Genomic DNA, 15605 nt, shown 5'->3' on the forward strand with positions numbered 1-15605 from the left:
TCACCAAAAGAGGAGCCCCTTAAATCTGCGTTTTTTTTTTAGATGTTTAAGCCTTTATTTTGGGTAATTTTCACTACTTATTGTAAAATTAAGAGATTAATCTTCAGATTTTTGAATATTATAACCTGGAACTTGGATGGGGGAAATAATTAGAGTTAGATCCAAAAGATAGTTTTAGCAACACAGCGCAGATGCTACAGAACACGGTTAGCTGACTAGCTGTATGAGATTGTGTGCTACGCTAACATATTACTTCACAGCCATTACTGGCTTGTACTTTTACATCCATAATATTATAAATTTACAGTTTATTGCTGTTCTGTCGTTTTACAGTGCAGTAATTTTTAAAGATTTCATATTATTGTAAGGTGAGCTTAAAGGGTGCACTACTATGAAAATCACACAGCAATAAGAAAAAGTATAATTTCATAGATATTGTTAATAATAGTTGTTCATATTGAAATATGTATGAACTTAATACATGACCTAGACTATTTATTCAGCAAAAATTTCATTACATGAAATTTATTGAAAATTGTTCCTGCTCCAATTAAGCTCAGTGTGCTCCCTTTAAGCTCTTCCACATTGAAATTCTGTAAATACTTCATGAACAGATTTTAAATATTAACAGATGATTGTGACTAAGTTACTCGATATTCTATGGATTCTGTCGACTCAAATCTGCAGACTGGCTCTGATCTTTGCCAGCTAGCATCAACTTCTCCAGACTGTAAATCTGTGGAAAATCAGGGCAAAAATCGTGTAGTGTATTACAGCCATAAGAGACTATAAATAAGTTGACATCCATTTAAAAAGAGGTTTCATAATGAGGCTAGTTTCTGTGCTCATCTCCATGAATTAAATGTTTTATTGGTTTGTTTTATTTGATTTTTGAATGTGTTACTTAGCTGAACGTGGACTAGTCTAGATGTTGCAATATCTTGTGCACTAAAAATGTCTCAATGTAGATTTTGGTGAGCTTAATAGGTACAGTTACCCTAGTACATATAAAATTTTGCCGGTTGTGGCATAAAGTTCATTTTTTCAAGAAAAATAAAAAAAACAGATCTCCATGCTCCTCATGTTTTATGACCATATCAATAGGCTGTCTAGCCTGCCCTTTAAATTCATTCATGCACAATGTCACAAAAAGACCCCTGACAGGAGAGATCACCCACACACACACACACACCAGTGAAGGCATGAAGCTGGGGGATGGTGAATCTAATTTCGGACTTAATGCTCATCTTCACACAGAACAAGGCTGGTGCAACTTCTTTGCAAACTTCCTTCCTAAATGTAAAAATACAGCTGGTGTTGCCAAAGACAAGCATGGAGAAGCACACAGGGCATAGGGCAGCTGGCTCTGTGCTTCCTTTGAGTGAAGTCTCAGGCGCTCAAATGTGATACAGCTCTCTAAAAAGATAACCGCAAACACTGCAGCCAGAGCAGAGACGGATGGTGTCTTCAGGACTGCACACACACACACAGTCTATATTTTCAAACAGCATGCTTCAAATGAAAACCGGCATTAAGCCATTATATTGTCTGATATATCAACCTTCCAATCTAACCAATGCTGAAGATAAGCTAATACTCAAGTGGTCTCTGATGCATCACAAATCTATAGCAGAAACTACTGCATGCACATTTTCTAAAAATGTGAACTGGACATATTATGCAACTATAAATGTTTCAAACAGTAGTATGCTATATTGTCTAGATTAATTCAACAAGTAGCATCCAGCTGTCATGTTTTGAATCCAATTTTAACTAGATCCTTAATCATTTCAAATTAAAAATAATTAACTTTTGGACAATAATGAGCCAAGAAAGAGACCTTAACCGTCATCAGAGGTGGGTAGAGTACCCAAAAACTGTACTCAAGTAAAAGTAAAAGTACTTGAAGAAATATTTACTCAAGTAAAAGTAAAAGTAACAGTCTGAATAGTTACTTGAGTAAGAGTAAAAAAGTATCGGATTAAAAAAAAACCTACTCAAGTAGTTAGTTACTAGTTACTTTGGATCATATACTGAATATAGTCTATTTTTATTTAGCTATATAGATATTTAGATACATTTTTATATACACACAACGCCGTTCAAAATACCTTACATTTTTTTTAATGTAATTTATTTCAGTGATGCAAATCAGAATTTTTATCAGCCTGATTTATTATCAATGCTGTTCTTTTTTAGCTTTCTATTCATAAAAGAATCCTGAACAAACTGTCACAGGTTCCAAAAAATATTAAGCAGCAAAACTGTTCCCTGTTGAAAAAAACAGCATATGCTGGTTAGGTATGTTTTGAAGCATGGGATGCTGGTTTGAACTGATTTGAACTGATTTAAGCTGGTCCTTTGCTTGTCCTAAGCTGGTCCGACCAGCTCAAGACCAGCTCAAGACCAGCACATGACCAGCACAAACCAGCATCCCAGCTTCAAAACATACCTAACCAGCATATGCTGTTTTTTTGTTTTTGTTTTTTTTCAACAACACTGGTAATAAAACAATATATTTAAATGATTTCTGAAGGATCATCTTCTTCCGTCTGTTCTGCAAAATGTAAACAAATGTAGCCTTTATTTCTGCAAGCGTAAATATTGTGAAAATATCAATATTAATTGTGTCTAGGCAAGGCATTCCTCCTGGAACTAACGCGGGTTTGGCGGGTGTTTATTTCATACTCCGTCACAGCTTATTTAATGAATCAATTATACATAGTATTTAATGTGTAAGGTACATGTACAACAAACTGGCAATGTCATAGTGGTATCGTGTACTGTAATCGAATCTATACCTGTGGAACCGTCAGCACACGCGGTGTTCGTCTAATAAAGATCTTCATAGCTAGTAAACCATAGCCTTTGCAGATTTGCTTTCAACTGACTGTTGATCCAGAGCCACGTCTTCAGCGCTCTTGATGTTACAACTCTGAGTGAGAATCGCTTCAGACGACTCAGCGCGTGCGGCAGGGAACTGAACGAATCATTCAAACTGATTAAAACCGATTCATTGGTCTGCCAACTGGTTTGATCAAGCCTTCGAACAGAATTGACTCAAAAGAATGAATCATTCGCGAACGGGCACCACTCATTGCCCAGAAAAAAAAAGTAGATGGCGCGGTTGGAATAAACTGAAGGATTTTTAACTTGTATGCATTAAGATAAAGTAACGAGAGGAGCGTCGCCCACAGTAACGAAGTAAAAGTACCGTTTTTTCACTAAAAATGTACTTGAGTAAGAGTAAAAGTACCCATTTTTAAATATACTCTAAAAGTATTAGTTACCCAAAAAATTTACTCAAGTAAATGTAACTCGTTACTACCCACCTCTGACCGTAATGGTATATTACTTTTGGCATTTCATCACACTGGAATAGAAGGTTAAGTTGTTTGCAATGCACTTTGAGATACTATATTCTTTGCAGTGTGACTTGTTTTATACTGCTCATTTTAGCAATTGCAGTAAATCATTCTGGTATTCCATGTGTACTGTAAACTATGAACACACATACCACACAATGAAGAAATAGTAAGTAGTTTGCATGTAGCATGGGTTTTAATTCCAACATTCCTAAAACATATGACATTTCATTAAAACACAGCATTCTGTGAGAAAAAGTAGTTTCTGGTAGTTCAAAGTTGCTGACACACAACTGGGAAACACTTCAGTTGCCTACAGCTCTTATAATCAGTAGTCCACGTCAGCCTAGAGAGTTATGGGAATTGCTCAGCTGTGAGTATGTGCACACCATGGCCTTATTTATCACGCACTAAGATCACTTATTGGCACATATTACCTCACTAGGAGTACAGACACAAACACTACATGCACACTCACACAAAGATTTGTTTGGAAACCTCGTCTCCGTCCCTCCCCTCTGGGTAAGTGCAGCCTCCCGCTGCCGTTAACGGCACGACACCAGAGACTCAGCCTGTTGGTTTACACCATAAACAACTCTAGATCATTCTACACCCAATACACTCAACGTGTCTGCACTAGCAAGTTCACAAACTTCCACTCAGAACGCCGTATTGAAATTTATTACCGGACAGCTATGGCCTTATTTAGATATCTGGCACAGATGAGGAGTGATCTTATGTTGAGGAGGTATGGAAAAGTAATCTCATTGCTTCAGCCTCTCTCAATCACTCAAATGTGTGAGCCAAAACTGTAAAACGCAGCACAGAAAAAAATTAAATCTATGGCACTGGAAACAGCCCAAGGCATTAGCTGTCAAAACTCAACCAATCAAATGCACTTTAACACACGAACGTGCTCTTTTTATTTCTGTGACGTGCATCATGATATTAAATCAAACTTTGGTTTTTATCAAAACCGCAATCCTGTTTTGTTCCTTGCTGGTGTCAAACTTCACCCATGTTTAACAGATTGTTTTCATGCAAGCGTCCTCACACACCATTAATTAGCAGGTCCATTTATCAGGGAGACATGCACACACATTGACACACTTTCTTTGGCCTTGGACACAAATGGTGATAAACGTGCAGGGAAACCAGTCGACTCTCCTCTCTGTACAGGCTCTGTCTCTCAACACATAAAAGACATTCGTTCCAATTCACACTCCCTTCATGTCAGCTGACATCACACACACACACACACACACACACACACACACAAGTGTGCATGCACTGTATGATCAAAGCTAAACCTCTGACATGGTTTAAAGAAAACATTACAGCAAAATTACTTTCTTAACTGTTTCCGGTCTTTTTGCATGAACCACCAATGTTTGCTTTTATCAAAAAGTAACCTCTGAACCGCTGAATATAATACCTCAATTTTCACAATTCAATCTGAGAGATAAAATTAAATCCCGTCTTGCATTACACATTTACAGTTAAACATTCAGTTTCACTCAGAAATGCATCCGAATGGGAACTGTTAGTTTTGTTTTTAAGAGTAAAACAACACACATTAGATGAAAAGTCTTATGAATTTCGAATCAAAAACTGGATATTCAAGAAGGGGAAAAAGTAGGGCGGGATTTTATTTTATACAAATAGAATGGATTGTGAAAAGTTGACATAACACACCAGGGTTTACAGGGAGATTAGGAAGAACAAGTCCTCCTCTGAAACTCTCCTGGCACCTGTTGATTGCAATATTAGCGGCCTTGATGACATCAGTCAAAAAGGAAAGGTGTTTCAGAGGTGGAGCAAATACAATCAGGAAAGAATACCCGTCGATTTGATTTCATGCTGACTTTATACATGAATAGGGAGCATTCATGGAAATATGTCAGACATGTTAAAAGAACACGAGAGAACAGAAGTCGAGAACAAAAACAGAGCTAAAGACTCAACGAGAGAGAGAGAGAAAGCAAGATGTGGCTGAACGAGCCAGTAGGATAAAGTTTCTCTTCTTAATTAACTTCATGCCCTGTGAACCTCCACGAGTCGAGCCGGAGGAGCGGTGGCTCCTGTGCCCGGGCGTACCTCTCAAACCCCTCCCCAACATTTATTCCTCTAAATTCCTTTCTTTCTTTAATTAATCCGTGCATGTGCTTCTTTGTTCCATTGCTCTTTTCCGCTTCTCTCGCTATTGTTCTGCTGGTTTCCTCACACTCATCTCCATCTGATCTCTCTTTTCTTATCTCTTTTTTTCTCCTCTTCATCGCCGCCTACTCCCTTTATACACTTCTGCTTTTTCTACCTCGTCCTCCCTTTCATGCTCTCTGCAGGCTTCCTCTTTTCCTGTGTGTGTTAAAGTGGACGGTGACCAAGCGCTTTGTAATGGTGTCGCATTTAGTTTACTTTGTAATGGTGTCGCATATACACTGAACAAAATTATAAACGCAACACTTGTTTTTGCCCCCATTTTTCATGAGCTGAATTCTAAGACTTTTTCTATGTACACAAAAGGCCTATTTCTCTCAAATATTGTTCACAAATCTGTCTAGATCTGTGTTAGTGAGCACTTCTCCTTTGCCGAGATACTCCATCCACCTCACAGGTGTGGCATATCAAGATGCATGATTATTGCACAGGTGTGCCTTAGGCTGGCCACAATAAAAGGCCACTCTAAAATGTACTAAAATATAAACATACATACATGCATACCATACATACAACCCCAATTCCATTTTGTATAATGCAATAAAATCAAGAATCTGTGTTTATTAATCTGTGTGAATTGTTAATTCTCTTTAACTTTTAACTGACAAAAGTACAAAGAAAAGATTTCCAAAGTTTTCACTGACCAACGTAAATGTACTTTGTAAATATGAACAAATTTTGTTTTTGACAGCTGCAACACACTCCAAAAAAGTTGGGACAGAGGCAAAATAAAAGTGAAAAGGTTATAGAATATCCACGTTAAACTGTTTTGAAACCGTTCACAGTTGGCAGGTGAACTGGTAATAGGTCAAGGTATCATGTTTGGGTATAAAAGGAGCATCTCAGTCTTTGCAAGCAAAGCTGGATCATGGCTCATTACTTTGTGCCAAATTTCACAAGAAGTGTCAAACAAATAAAAAATTACATTTCGCAATGCAAAACTGCAAAGAATTTAGGTCTTTCATCAAGTACCATACATAATATTGTGAAAAGATTCAGGGAATCCAAAGAAATCACAGTATACGTAGGGCAAGGCAGGAAACCTCAGGAAACCTGAATGTGACCTTTGACCCCTCAGATGGCATTGCATAAGAAACAGTCATGCTGCGGTGTTAAATATAGCCACATGGGCTCAGGAGTACTTCAGAAAACCAGAGTCATTCACCACAGTCTGCTGCTGCATCTTGAAAATCTGTTTCTCTAGGAGAAAGCTATACATCAATTCAATGCAGCGATGCTGCCGGGTTCTCTGGGCCAGAGCTCATCTCAAAAAGACAGTGAAAATGTGTGCTGTGGTAAGATCAGTCCATATTTCAACTCGTTTCTGTAAAAAATGGATGGCGGGTTCTCAGTCCCACAGACCAAAAGGAGCATCCAGACTTTCATCAGCAACAGAAGCAAAAGCAAACGTCTGTCACGGTATACGAGTGCATCAGTGCAAACGGCATGGGTGACTGGCATGTGTGCGAAGGTACTATTGACATGGAGGCATATACTGGGATTGTACAGAGACATATACTGCCATCAAGATGATGTCTTTCATGGGAAGTCCATGGATATTGCAATACAATGCCAGGTCTCATTCTGCATGTGCTACAACACATGTTTCGTAGACAGTGAATGCACTAGACTGGCCTGCAGATCTGTCTCCAATTGAAAATGTATGGCTCATCGTGAAAAGGAGAATCAGACACAAATCACAGACTGCTGAGCATCTGAAGTCTTGCATCAAGCCAGATTGGACAAAAATTTGGCTTGCAGAACTTTAACAATTAGTATCCTCAATTTCTAAACAATGAAACATTGTAATTCAACATGCCTCTGTCCCAACTTTTATGGAGTGTGTTGCAGCCGTAAAAATCAAAATGTGTTCGTATTTACAAAATACATTTACGTTGGTCAGTGAAAACTTTGGAAATCTTTTCTTTGTACTGTTGTCGATTAAATGAAAGTTTAAGAGAATGAACAAATCACAGATTCTTGATTTTATTGCATTTTACAAAATGTCCCAACTTCTCTGGGGTTGTACATATCCTATATACACAGATGTGAGGGCTGTGGGGCACGAATGTGGTGTGAATGTCATGAATGTCACATTCTGAATGTGAGTGATTTGATCACTTTTCCAATATGAGAACATTTTGGACTTGGGTTACACTAGTATTTAGTGCGGTCCAATTGTGATCAGCCAAAACAACACCAGATGTAAACTGGGTCATAGACACAGATATGCATCTATCTTATCTGCCACAAAAATGCTGATTACAATCTAGATTTATGCCCTCTCCCCAGTCCCAGAATATTTTATGACTGTGACTTTAGTCGGGCCTGTGATGGCTCAACCTGACAGCTTAGCTGATTGCTTTAAGATAGACAACAAACAGTCCATCTCTTTCTGAATGCTGCTGAAAGTGTGTGTGTGTCGTCTTTCAGCTGTGCTGCTCTACAGCAGTTCAGCTCCATGACTGATACTGTTGTATTGAGCACAGGACTGGGCCGCTCAGCTCCTGACTCGCTCTCAGAGCTGCAGCCAACTGCCAGGATCACTTCCTCCTTCCCAGCAGTTTAAGATTTCCAGCGGAGCAGGCTGGCTACACACAAACACTGCTCTGTTCAGCAGCTGTGGACGCTGCACAGAGGGATCCTCTGCTGAGGAGGAGGAGCATCTGTCTGCTCAGGCCTGCCAGGACATACACAGTCCGTGTGATACTCGCTTTCACACGCGTTTACAGATACACAAGCAGTTTGTCAGTCCAATTTAGAAGTTTGTGCCACGGATTTGGCATGCAAAGACAGTGTTATTTGTCTCGTCTTTTCTACAAATCTCAATCAGAGATGAATTTTCTCTCTTACTGCATCCAGATGGGCGACACATCAGTACAGCCCTTACGTGCTGCAAAAATGTACCACAGTAAGCATTGATAAGTATGCATTGAAATTCTGTACAATAATCTGATAAATATTCATGTTATGGCCAATAACTGATTTTAAACTGTTATACTTTGTCTAAATTGAAACTCATTTAAACTTATATGCTACATGTCTAGGCAACACAACTTTATATTGTACAGTATGACAAACATTTAACAGCGTTATTCAATTATTAGTGGTTAGAAGTTTTTTATTTATTATTAGAAGTTTGATTTGATATCAACCGACACTTATAAATAATTACACAATGAAAAATGTATTTATGTTAAATGTATTACCATGGTTGTGGTATCATGGTGAGGCATTCTTTGAAATACCATGCACTGAAGTCTGGTATTTTGACAGAAAAAAAAAAAAAAGGTACATTTTTGTAAAGGAAACACGAGTGTGGTTTTCTAGATCAGGCTGTATTTGGGATAGGGGTGTGTGTGTGTGTGTGTGTGTGTGTGAGAGAGAGAGAGGGTTGAAGTTACAGTAGGGCCCACGCTCAAGTAGATTAACACAGAAACAAAGGGCTCTTTATAAACAGAGGGGTGCTGTGTTTGGACTCGCTTTGAAGCACAGGTCATGAGTGGAGGCCCTAGGTGTGTGATGTAACCCCAGTCAGCCAGTGAAAACTCATGAGCAAAGCCACTGGAGTTTAGCAGACCATAGAAAAAAAGTGCAAAAAAAAAATGCAAAACGATGGTGGGAATCAAAAGGGCACAAAGTCAAAAAAAAAAAAAAAAAGGCACCACCTTTACAGCAGATCAACTCTCATGTGAACTCCTCACAAGAAAAAAAAGAGAGAGAAGGGAAGGGAAAACCCCAATTCCACTATGTAAATCATAGTATTTGCATGTCCTGCCTGAAACTGAAGTCTGAGGATCCAACATAAGGGCCCGTTGTCGTATAATGCCTCCAGAAAGGTATTTGTATTCGAACACTTAAGTCATACAGTACTTAAATGAGACTTAAGAGACAACAAACAAATTATCAACCAAGTTGCATTAAGAAAGAAAAGCGTCGCTGCAGGACATTAAGACTGGAGTAATGACTGCTGAAAAATCAGCTTTGAATATAGCTTTCAAATAGGTAACAATTGTTTTACATTATAATAATATTTCACAATATTAAAATGTTTTACTGAATTTTTGATCAAATAAATGCAGCCTTGGTGAACATAAGACATTTATTCTCAAAAACAGCCATCTTTTGTTAAAAAATTTAGTTAAATGACACAAAAAAGTCTTGATACTTTTTAGATTCTGAAAATTCGATACCTAATGCTCTGACATTCAGACATTTAGACATTTTTGTGTGTAGCTTAAGTCTCCAAACACCGTTTGGGGCCACTGTACATTAAAACCCTGATAGAAGGCAGTTTCAGGTCCTCTCTGGAGAGCCGAGCACTGTCTCTGGATAATCTGCCAGCTAAGCTTTTCTGTAACCCTATGAGCTCTCATAGAGTGGTGAATTCCCCTCAGACAGGCTGTTACTCGGTATTCACCTGTCTCTCTTTCAGCTGGACTGGAACACAAGGCCTGTTACTGAGAGAGTGCCAAACTTACCACAGGCTTTCTGAACACTGAACACCAGTGTTGGAAAATACTTCAGATTTTTAGCCTGTCAGTGCAGAAGGGGATTATCATGACAAAAAGAACTTTCTTGTTAAAAAGTAACAAAGCTGGCAGGGCCACTGAGGTTTGTGAGCCAAGTGTGCGCACGGCTACGAATAGACCGCAGTAACGTGGACACTTGTTAAAGGTTAATGCTTTTCCTCCGCAGGTACATGGTGTTGTAAACCTTACAAATGGAAATCCCCCTGGCAACAGCACAGATGCATCCCACTCGATATTTTCTGGCCTAAAAACATTCCTCACGTCAGAAAATCCCTGTGATTGCTTAATGTAGGTAGGAATTCACATGCACATATTTGTCTTCATAAACGGATAGCTCTCTGATGGTTCACACATTCCACACATATCAAAACGAAGTCTAGTAATGGCTGGTCCTTGCTATATATGAGAGGATGCTCATTTAAACATGGTGTTAAAGTGCCCCTATTATGGATTTTTGAAAATAACCTTTCATGCAGTGTGTAACACAGCTCTAAGTGAATGAAAACATCAGTTTTAAATCTGAAAGTGCACCGTGTATAAAGTTATTTTCCGAATCATTGAAACGAGTCGTTTTTAAAACGAATCCCAAGTTGATGTCAACATGAAACATTAGCATATTGCCCGCCCACTTGTTGGTGTTTTTGCATTGGTCTGAATGAAAATGCAAATTCATTCTTTGCCACTAGGTGCCACTTTTGGAGCGTTAAAAATAGCTGTTTCCCCGGTAACGCTGTACACAAAGCAGCACTGCGCTCACAAACACTGCTTTATCAGACACTACAGGCGAGATGACATGAAAATGAGACCAATCACTGCAGATTAGCGTCACGCGAAACGTTGAGCGAATCGTTTGGGAGTCGTTGAGCAAGTAAGGTTAAAATAAATGCATGTTATAAGACATTGAAAGTGTTTTTTTGACCTTGCATGCATGTCAACCTGTTGTTGGGAACTCCCAAAACCAAAATATTAACCTTTCATTACCCAGAATAGGGGCACTTTAAGTTTTTGGCAGGAAATGCAAGTGGCTTTTGCCTGTGCAAACATGCCTCTACAATGTTCTGTGGGGTTGCCAGTGCGTTGATAAGATATTGTTGGCATGTTGCTAGGAGTGTTTTGGGTGGTTGCTTAGTCAAAGGAGCCCACCCACAAGTTGCCATGGCATTTGGAACTGTGTAAATGAGTAAAATCCCTCCTTCAAAAGGAAGTATGTGGGATTTGCTTGCCGTTTTATCTTCCTGCATGACAAATTTAACATCTTATCAATTAGGCTGCATTTAGACTGCAGGCAAAAGAGGCCCAAATCTGAGTTTTTGCTCATATGACTTGGATGTCTTTTTTTTTTTTTTTTTATAAAAGTGTGAACAACAAGCACCACATGGAATCCGAGGTATTTTTTAGTTTCTGATTTGGGCCACTTCCATATGTGGTAATAATCAGATACAGGTCTGGGGCCGGTTGCACTAAGACTAGGCTGGACATAAAATGCGCTTTAAGTTGTGCGTAGAATTTATACCTGTTGCACCATCTCGACGTAGTACTACATCTGAGATTAAATCTTACACCTAGTTAGAGGTAGGTGTAAAGTGAAAAGTCATGATTTGCTCTGACATTATTAGTTTTTAGGATTCATTTCTGTTAATTATTACTGCAGATGTGAACTTTAATGTTCATGGTCTTTTCGAGCAGGATAAGCGATATCAATTGTGAAGCTCGGTGTAGACTATACCACACTGCACAAAAAAAAAAATAAATAAATAATAATAATTCAATGAATGTTTGAGTGAAATGTTTACTCAATGAAATCATGGCGCGGTGGCTTCACTTATGTTATGATGTCTTGAGCAATTCAGTTCTATACGTGAACGTCGTCTCAGCTATCACTGCGGGAAAATGCGTCAGCGTGGACGTGCATCGTCTACGCCAGGTGTAGTTGCGCCTGATCGTAGTTTTAGTTGGTGGAACAGGTCTAAATATTTATCGTTAACTTGGACGTTGCAAAGCCCAGCGTAAGGCTTACACCCAGCTTTTTTTACGTCTAGCTGGTGCAACCAGCCCCTGATGTTTTGAAATGCGACCTCAGTCTGAACAGTCAAATCAGAATTCATGAGACTTATGTCACTCGTGATTGACATTAAATCACAATTCTGCACTGACAGGAGTCACTTCAAAGATTTTACGTAGCAGTAACTCTTTAGTCACTCAGCTAATAATGGAAGACATCCATGACTGTAGTCGGTGAAGGGACAGGGAGGTGTAAGTATTAAGGTGATACCTCTATATAAGCAAAACTTCAGGTAAAACTATGAACACTACAAAAACTTTCTTTCTTCCCATCCTCATCTGTGTCCTCCTTACTGCCTGCACACAAATTCACTTGATTCCTCAGCACATCAGTTTATAAATGAATGTGTAGTCACTGATTTCAGTGTCAGTTCCCAATGACAAGGAGTTGTGTGGTATCTTTGTTCTTGTACTGTGTGGGTCAGTTCGGGACCACAACCACTGCACACTCAAATCTGATTTCAAACACATTTAAAAAGTAAATAATAAAATAAAAAGACCTGAACGATAAATCAGACCCGATCACTTAAGCTTGCAGTGTGAACATCTGCTTAGGGGCCATTCACACAGAATGTGTTCTTGAGTTTAAAGAACTACTACTGAACCACTTTTAACTTGACATGGCATCTTAATGTGGAAAAAGCAGAAAAAAGCTAATACATACATCTAGAGCATTTTTACATAGGAAAAATAATTAAAAAGCAGTATAGGTGAGCACAAAGGCATAAGTAGAAAATGGACATTAATTTCCATAAATGGTCAGCTCCTTTTCACATTATTTCTTTGTTTAGTATAGATATTTAACACATTAAGGCTAAATATTGTATTGGATTTATGCTTCCTTTCAAAAGACTTAAAGTTTTGGAACTTATTAACTGAAATTATCTCAACAAATGGAGCTTTCTTTTTAAAATATTGCTTTAACTACTTTTTCACTACTTGGAAAAGTTAGGAATCGGCACTAATATATTCTTCATGATTCCTATCCCTAAGTCACACTATTTGAGATATCAATCTTGTTAGCAGCTCAAAAGGTGACGTACCAAAGGGTTTATACAACTCTACCTATGAGCAACGGTAATAGTGATTCTGATGCTTGCCATAACAAGCACTACTAAAAGTAGTATGCCTCTGTAGAGTCACATTTCTCCTTGTAAGCTTCAAAAATGAGTAGTAACCTTTCACCATCAGACACCCGAAGGGCCAGTCCATAACCATGAGAAATGTTGCAACGTGGTAAAAAAACCATTCCCAATAAAAAAAAAAACGTTTCAGAGATTTCATTCCAAGGATCTGGCCTCTTCCCCAAGGGTGTGAGCTGATGTAATTTCAGCACTCATTTATCTTAAATGAGGATGTTTTCAGGTCTGGTTCTTGAGAACGCTGTTGAGAACAGCTTAGCATGCATGTCTGATCGGGTTTCTTTATTATTGTAATTATGATGCGCCGTGGCAGAAGGCTCATGGGGAACTTGTCTCTCTTTCCCCTCCCATGACTTTCTCAGGGCGTCTGACAAAGCATGAAACATAACCTACAGCACTGGATCTAGCAGCTTTAACACATGTGCCGTGCAGTCCATAGAAGTACAAAACCGCTAGGTTACAGAACGCACACTCTGCTGATCCTGTATTGGCTATAAATCTGTTACAGCTGGTGTATACAGATTCACACAGAGCGCATTCATGTGAGTGTGTGGCTGCATATTTCTCAGGGAGAGCAGCAAAGGCCTTCATTCCGTGTTTTTGTTTGGTCACTAGGTGTGAGCTCAGCTCCCTGGCAACTGACACCGTCGCACGGATCCAAGATCTGGTTATTTTGGCGTGATGGTCCAGGGAGAAAGAGAGAGCTCTGCAAATGTCGGCCAAATTCCACACTCGCCTCCAACTCGCCAAGTTCCCTTTGCACTCATTGTGAGACAGGCACACTGCTGACAAAAAGAGCTGGGTGGAGGTCTGAGATCTCCAGAGGAAAAACGCGCGCACATACACTCACACAAGCTCAGGCTTTGATGAGAGAGGGTAAGTGAAGACCCTAGAGAACCAGGGCGTATAATCTGTGATGCTCTTTCGTATGGGCTTGTGTGATCTAAATGAACCCCATGCCTCTGACATCACTTCTTTTTTTAAAATATGCCTCTTCACTCATTAAATCAGACTTGTGTCATTAACTCATTTGTCAAAATGACAGCAATAAATCATTAAGAAAAGGATTTTTTGCTGTGAGTGAATGTTTTGTTAAATGTTAATGCCCTGTGGAGCTTCTGGAAGAAAAAACAAGCTGGAAAAAACAGGCAGCTTCAGGAAAGAATGCAGCTTGATGGTGGACGGTCTGCCTTCACCAGAAATATGCCGCAGTTTCCTCTCATCTCTCAACAAACCAGGGAGAGGCTTCCTCCTTTTCACTCTCTCTCTCCCTCTCTATCTTTTTTCATGCATAATAACTTTCACATTATACTCCTCTTATTTTGTAGTTACATTCAGTTCTTTTGTAAAATGCTAAATTAACATCTGTGTTTGGACCTGTGGAAAATCAACATTAAAATCCCAGAGTAATAGATGTTAATAGCTGCTCACAAATAAAGGCAAGAGTGTGCATGTGAGAACACATCTGTGTGGCCTACGCACTCACCACACCAGAGGTACAAGAGTGATGGTTTGTTTTGAGAGGTGTTTATTTTGCGTTTATCCATTAATACATTTTGTATTTCTTTTGGTGCAATTACAGCATTGTTCTACAGGCAAACTATGACTCAAGCTTAATGCAGGCTGACTGATTGTAATATCTGTTTATTTGAGCAAGACTAAATTCATCTTGCATTAAAAGGGATAGTTTACCCCAAAATGTAAATTCTGTCATCATTTGCTCACCCTCGTGTTGTTCCAAGCCTGCATGACCATTTATTCTATAGAACATAAAATAACATCATTTAAAGGACTGTTTTTGTCTATACAATGAAAGTCAGACTCCTAATGACTTTTATTGTAGTGACCAAAAAAACTCTTCTTTTGGCGTTTCAGAAACAAGAAACAAGTCACACAGGTTTAGAACGACATGAGTGTGAGTAAATATGACAGATCAGTTGAACGTTTTGCTTAGGAAATAGTCAAAGACTGATGCATATTGCATAGTTTGTTTTTGAAACATTTAGTAAAGTAAAAAATTTAGTAAATATTCATCATTACGCCAGTCTTCAGTGTCACTAGATCCGTCAGAAATCATTCTAATATGCTGATTTTCTGCATAAAAACAGTTGTTCTGCTAAATATTCTTTGTGGAAACAGTGATAGATTTTTTTTTTTTTTTTTCCAGATTTCTTGATGAATAGAAAGTTCAAAAGAACAGCATTTATTTGAAATGGAAATCTTTTGTAACATCGTAAGTGTCTTTACTTTTGATCATTTTAATGCATACTTGCTGAATAAAAGTAAAA

General features: G+C 38.7%; 1 protein-coding gene across 1 annotated transcript in view; it reads right to left on the bottom strand.

Annotated features, from left to right (window-relative positions):
• The window catches only part of fam117bb (family with sequence similarity 117 member Bb), a 47627-nt gene that overhangs the window by 23940 nt on the left and 8082 nt on the right, over positions 1–15605 (bottom strand). The gene's annotated exons all lie outside the window — the stretch shown is intronic.

The sequence above is a fragment of the Onychostoma macrolepis genome, chromosome 09 (assembly GCF_012432095.1).
Source record: "Onychostoma macrolepis isolate SWU-2019 chromosome 09, ASM1243209v1, whole genome shotgun sequence".
In the NCBI taxonomy this organism is placed as follows: domain Eukaryota; kingdom Metazoa; phylum Chordata; class Actinopteri; order Cypriniformes; family Cyprinidae; genus Onychostoma; species Onychostoma macrolepis.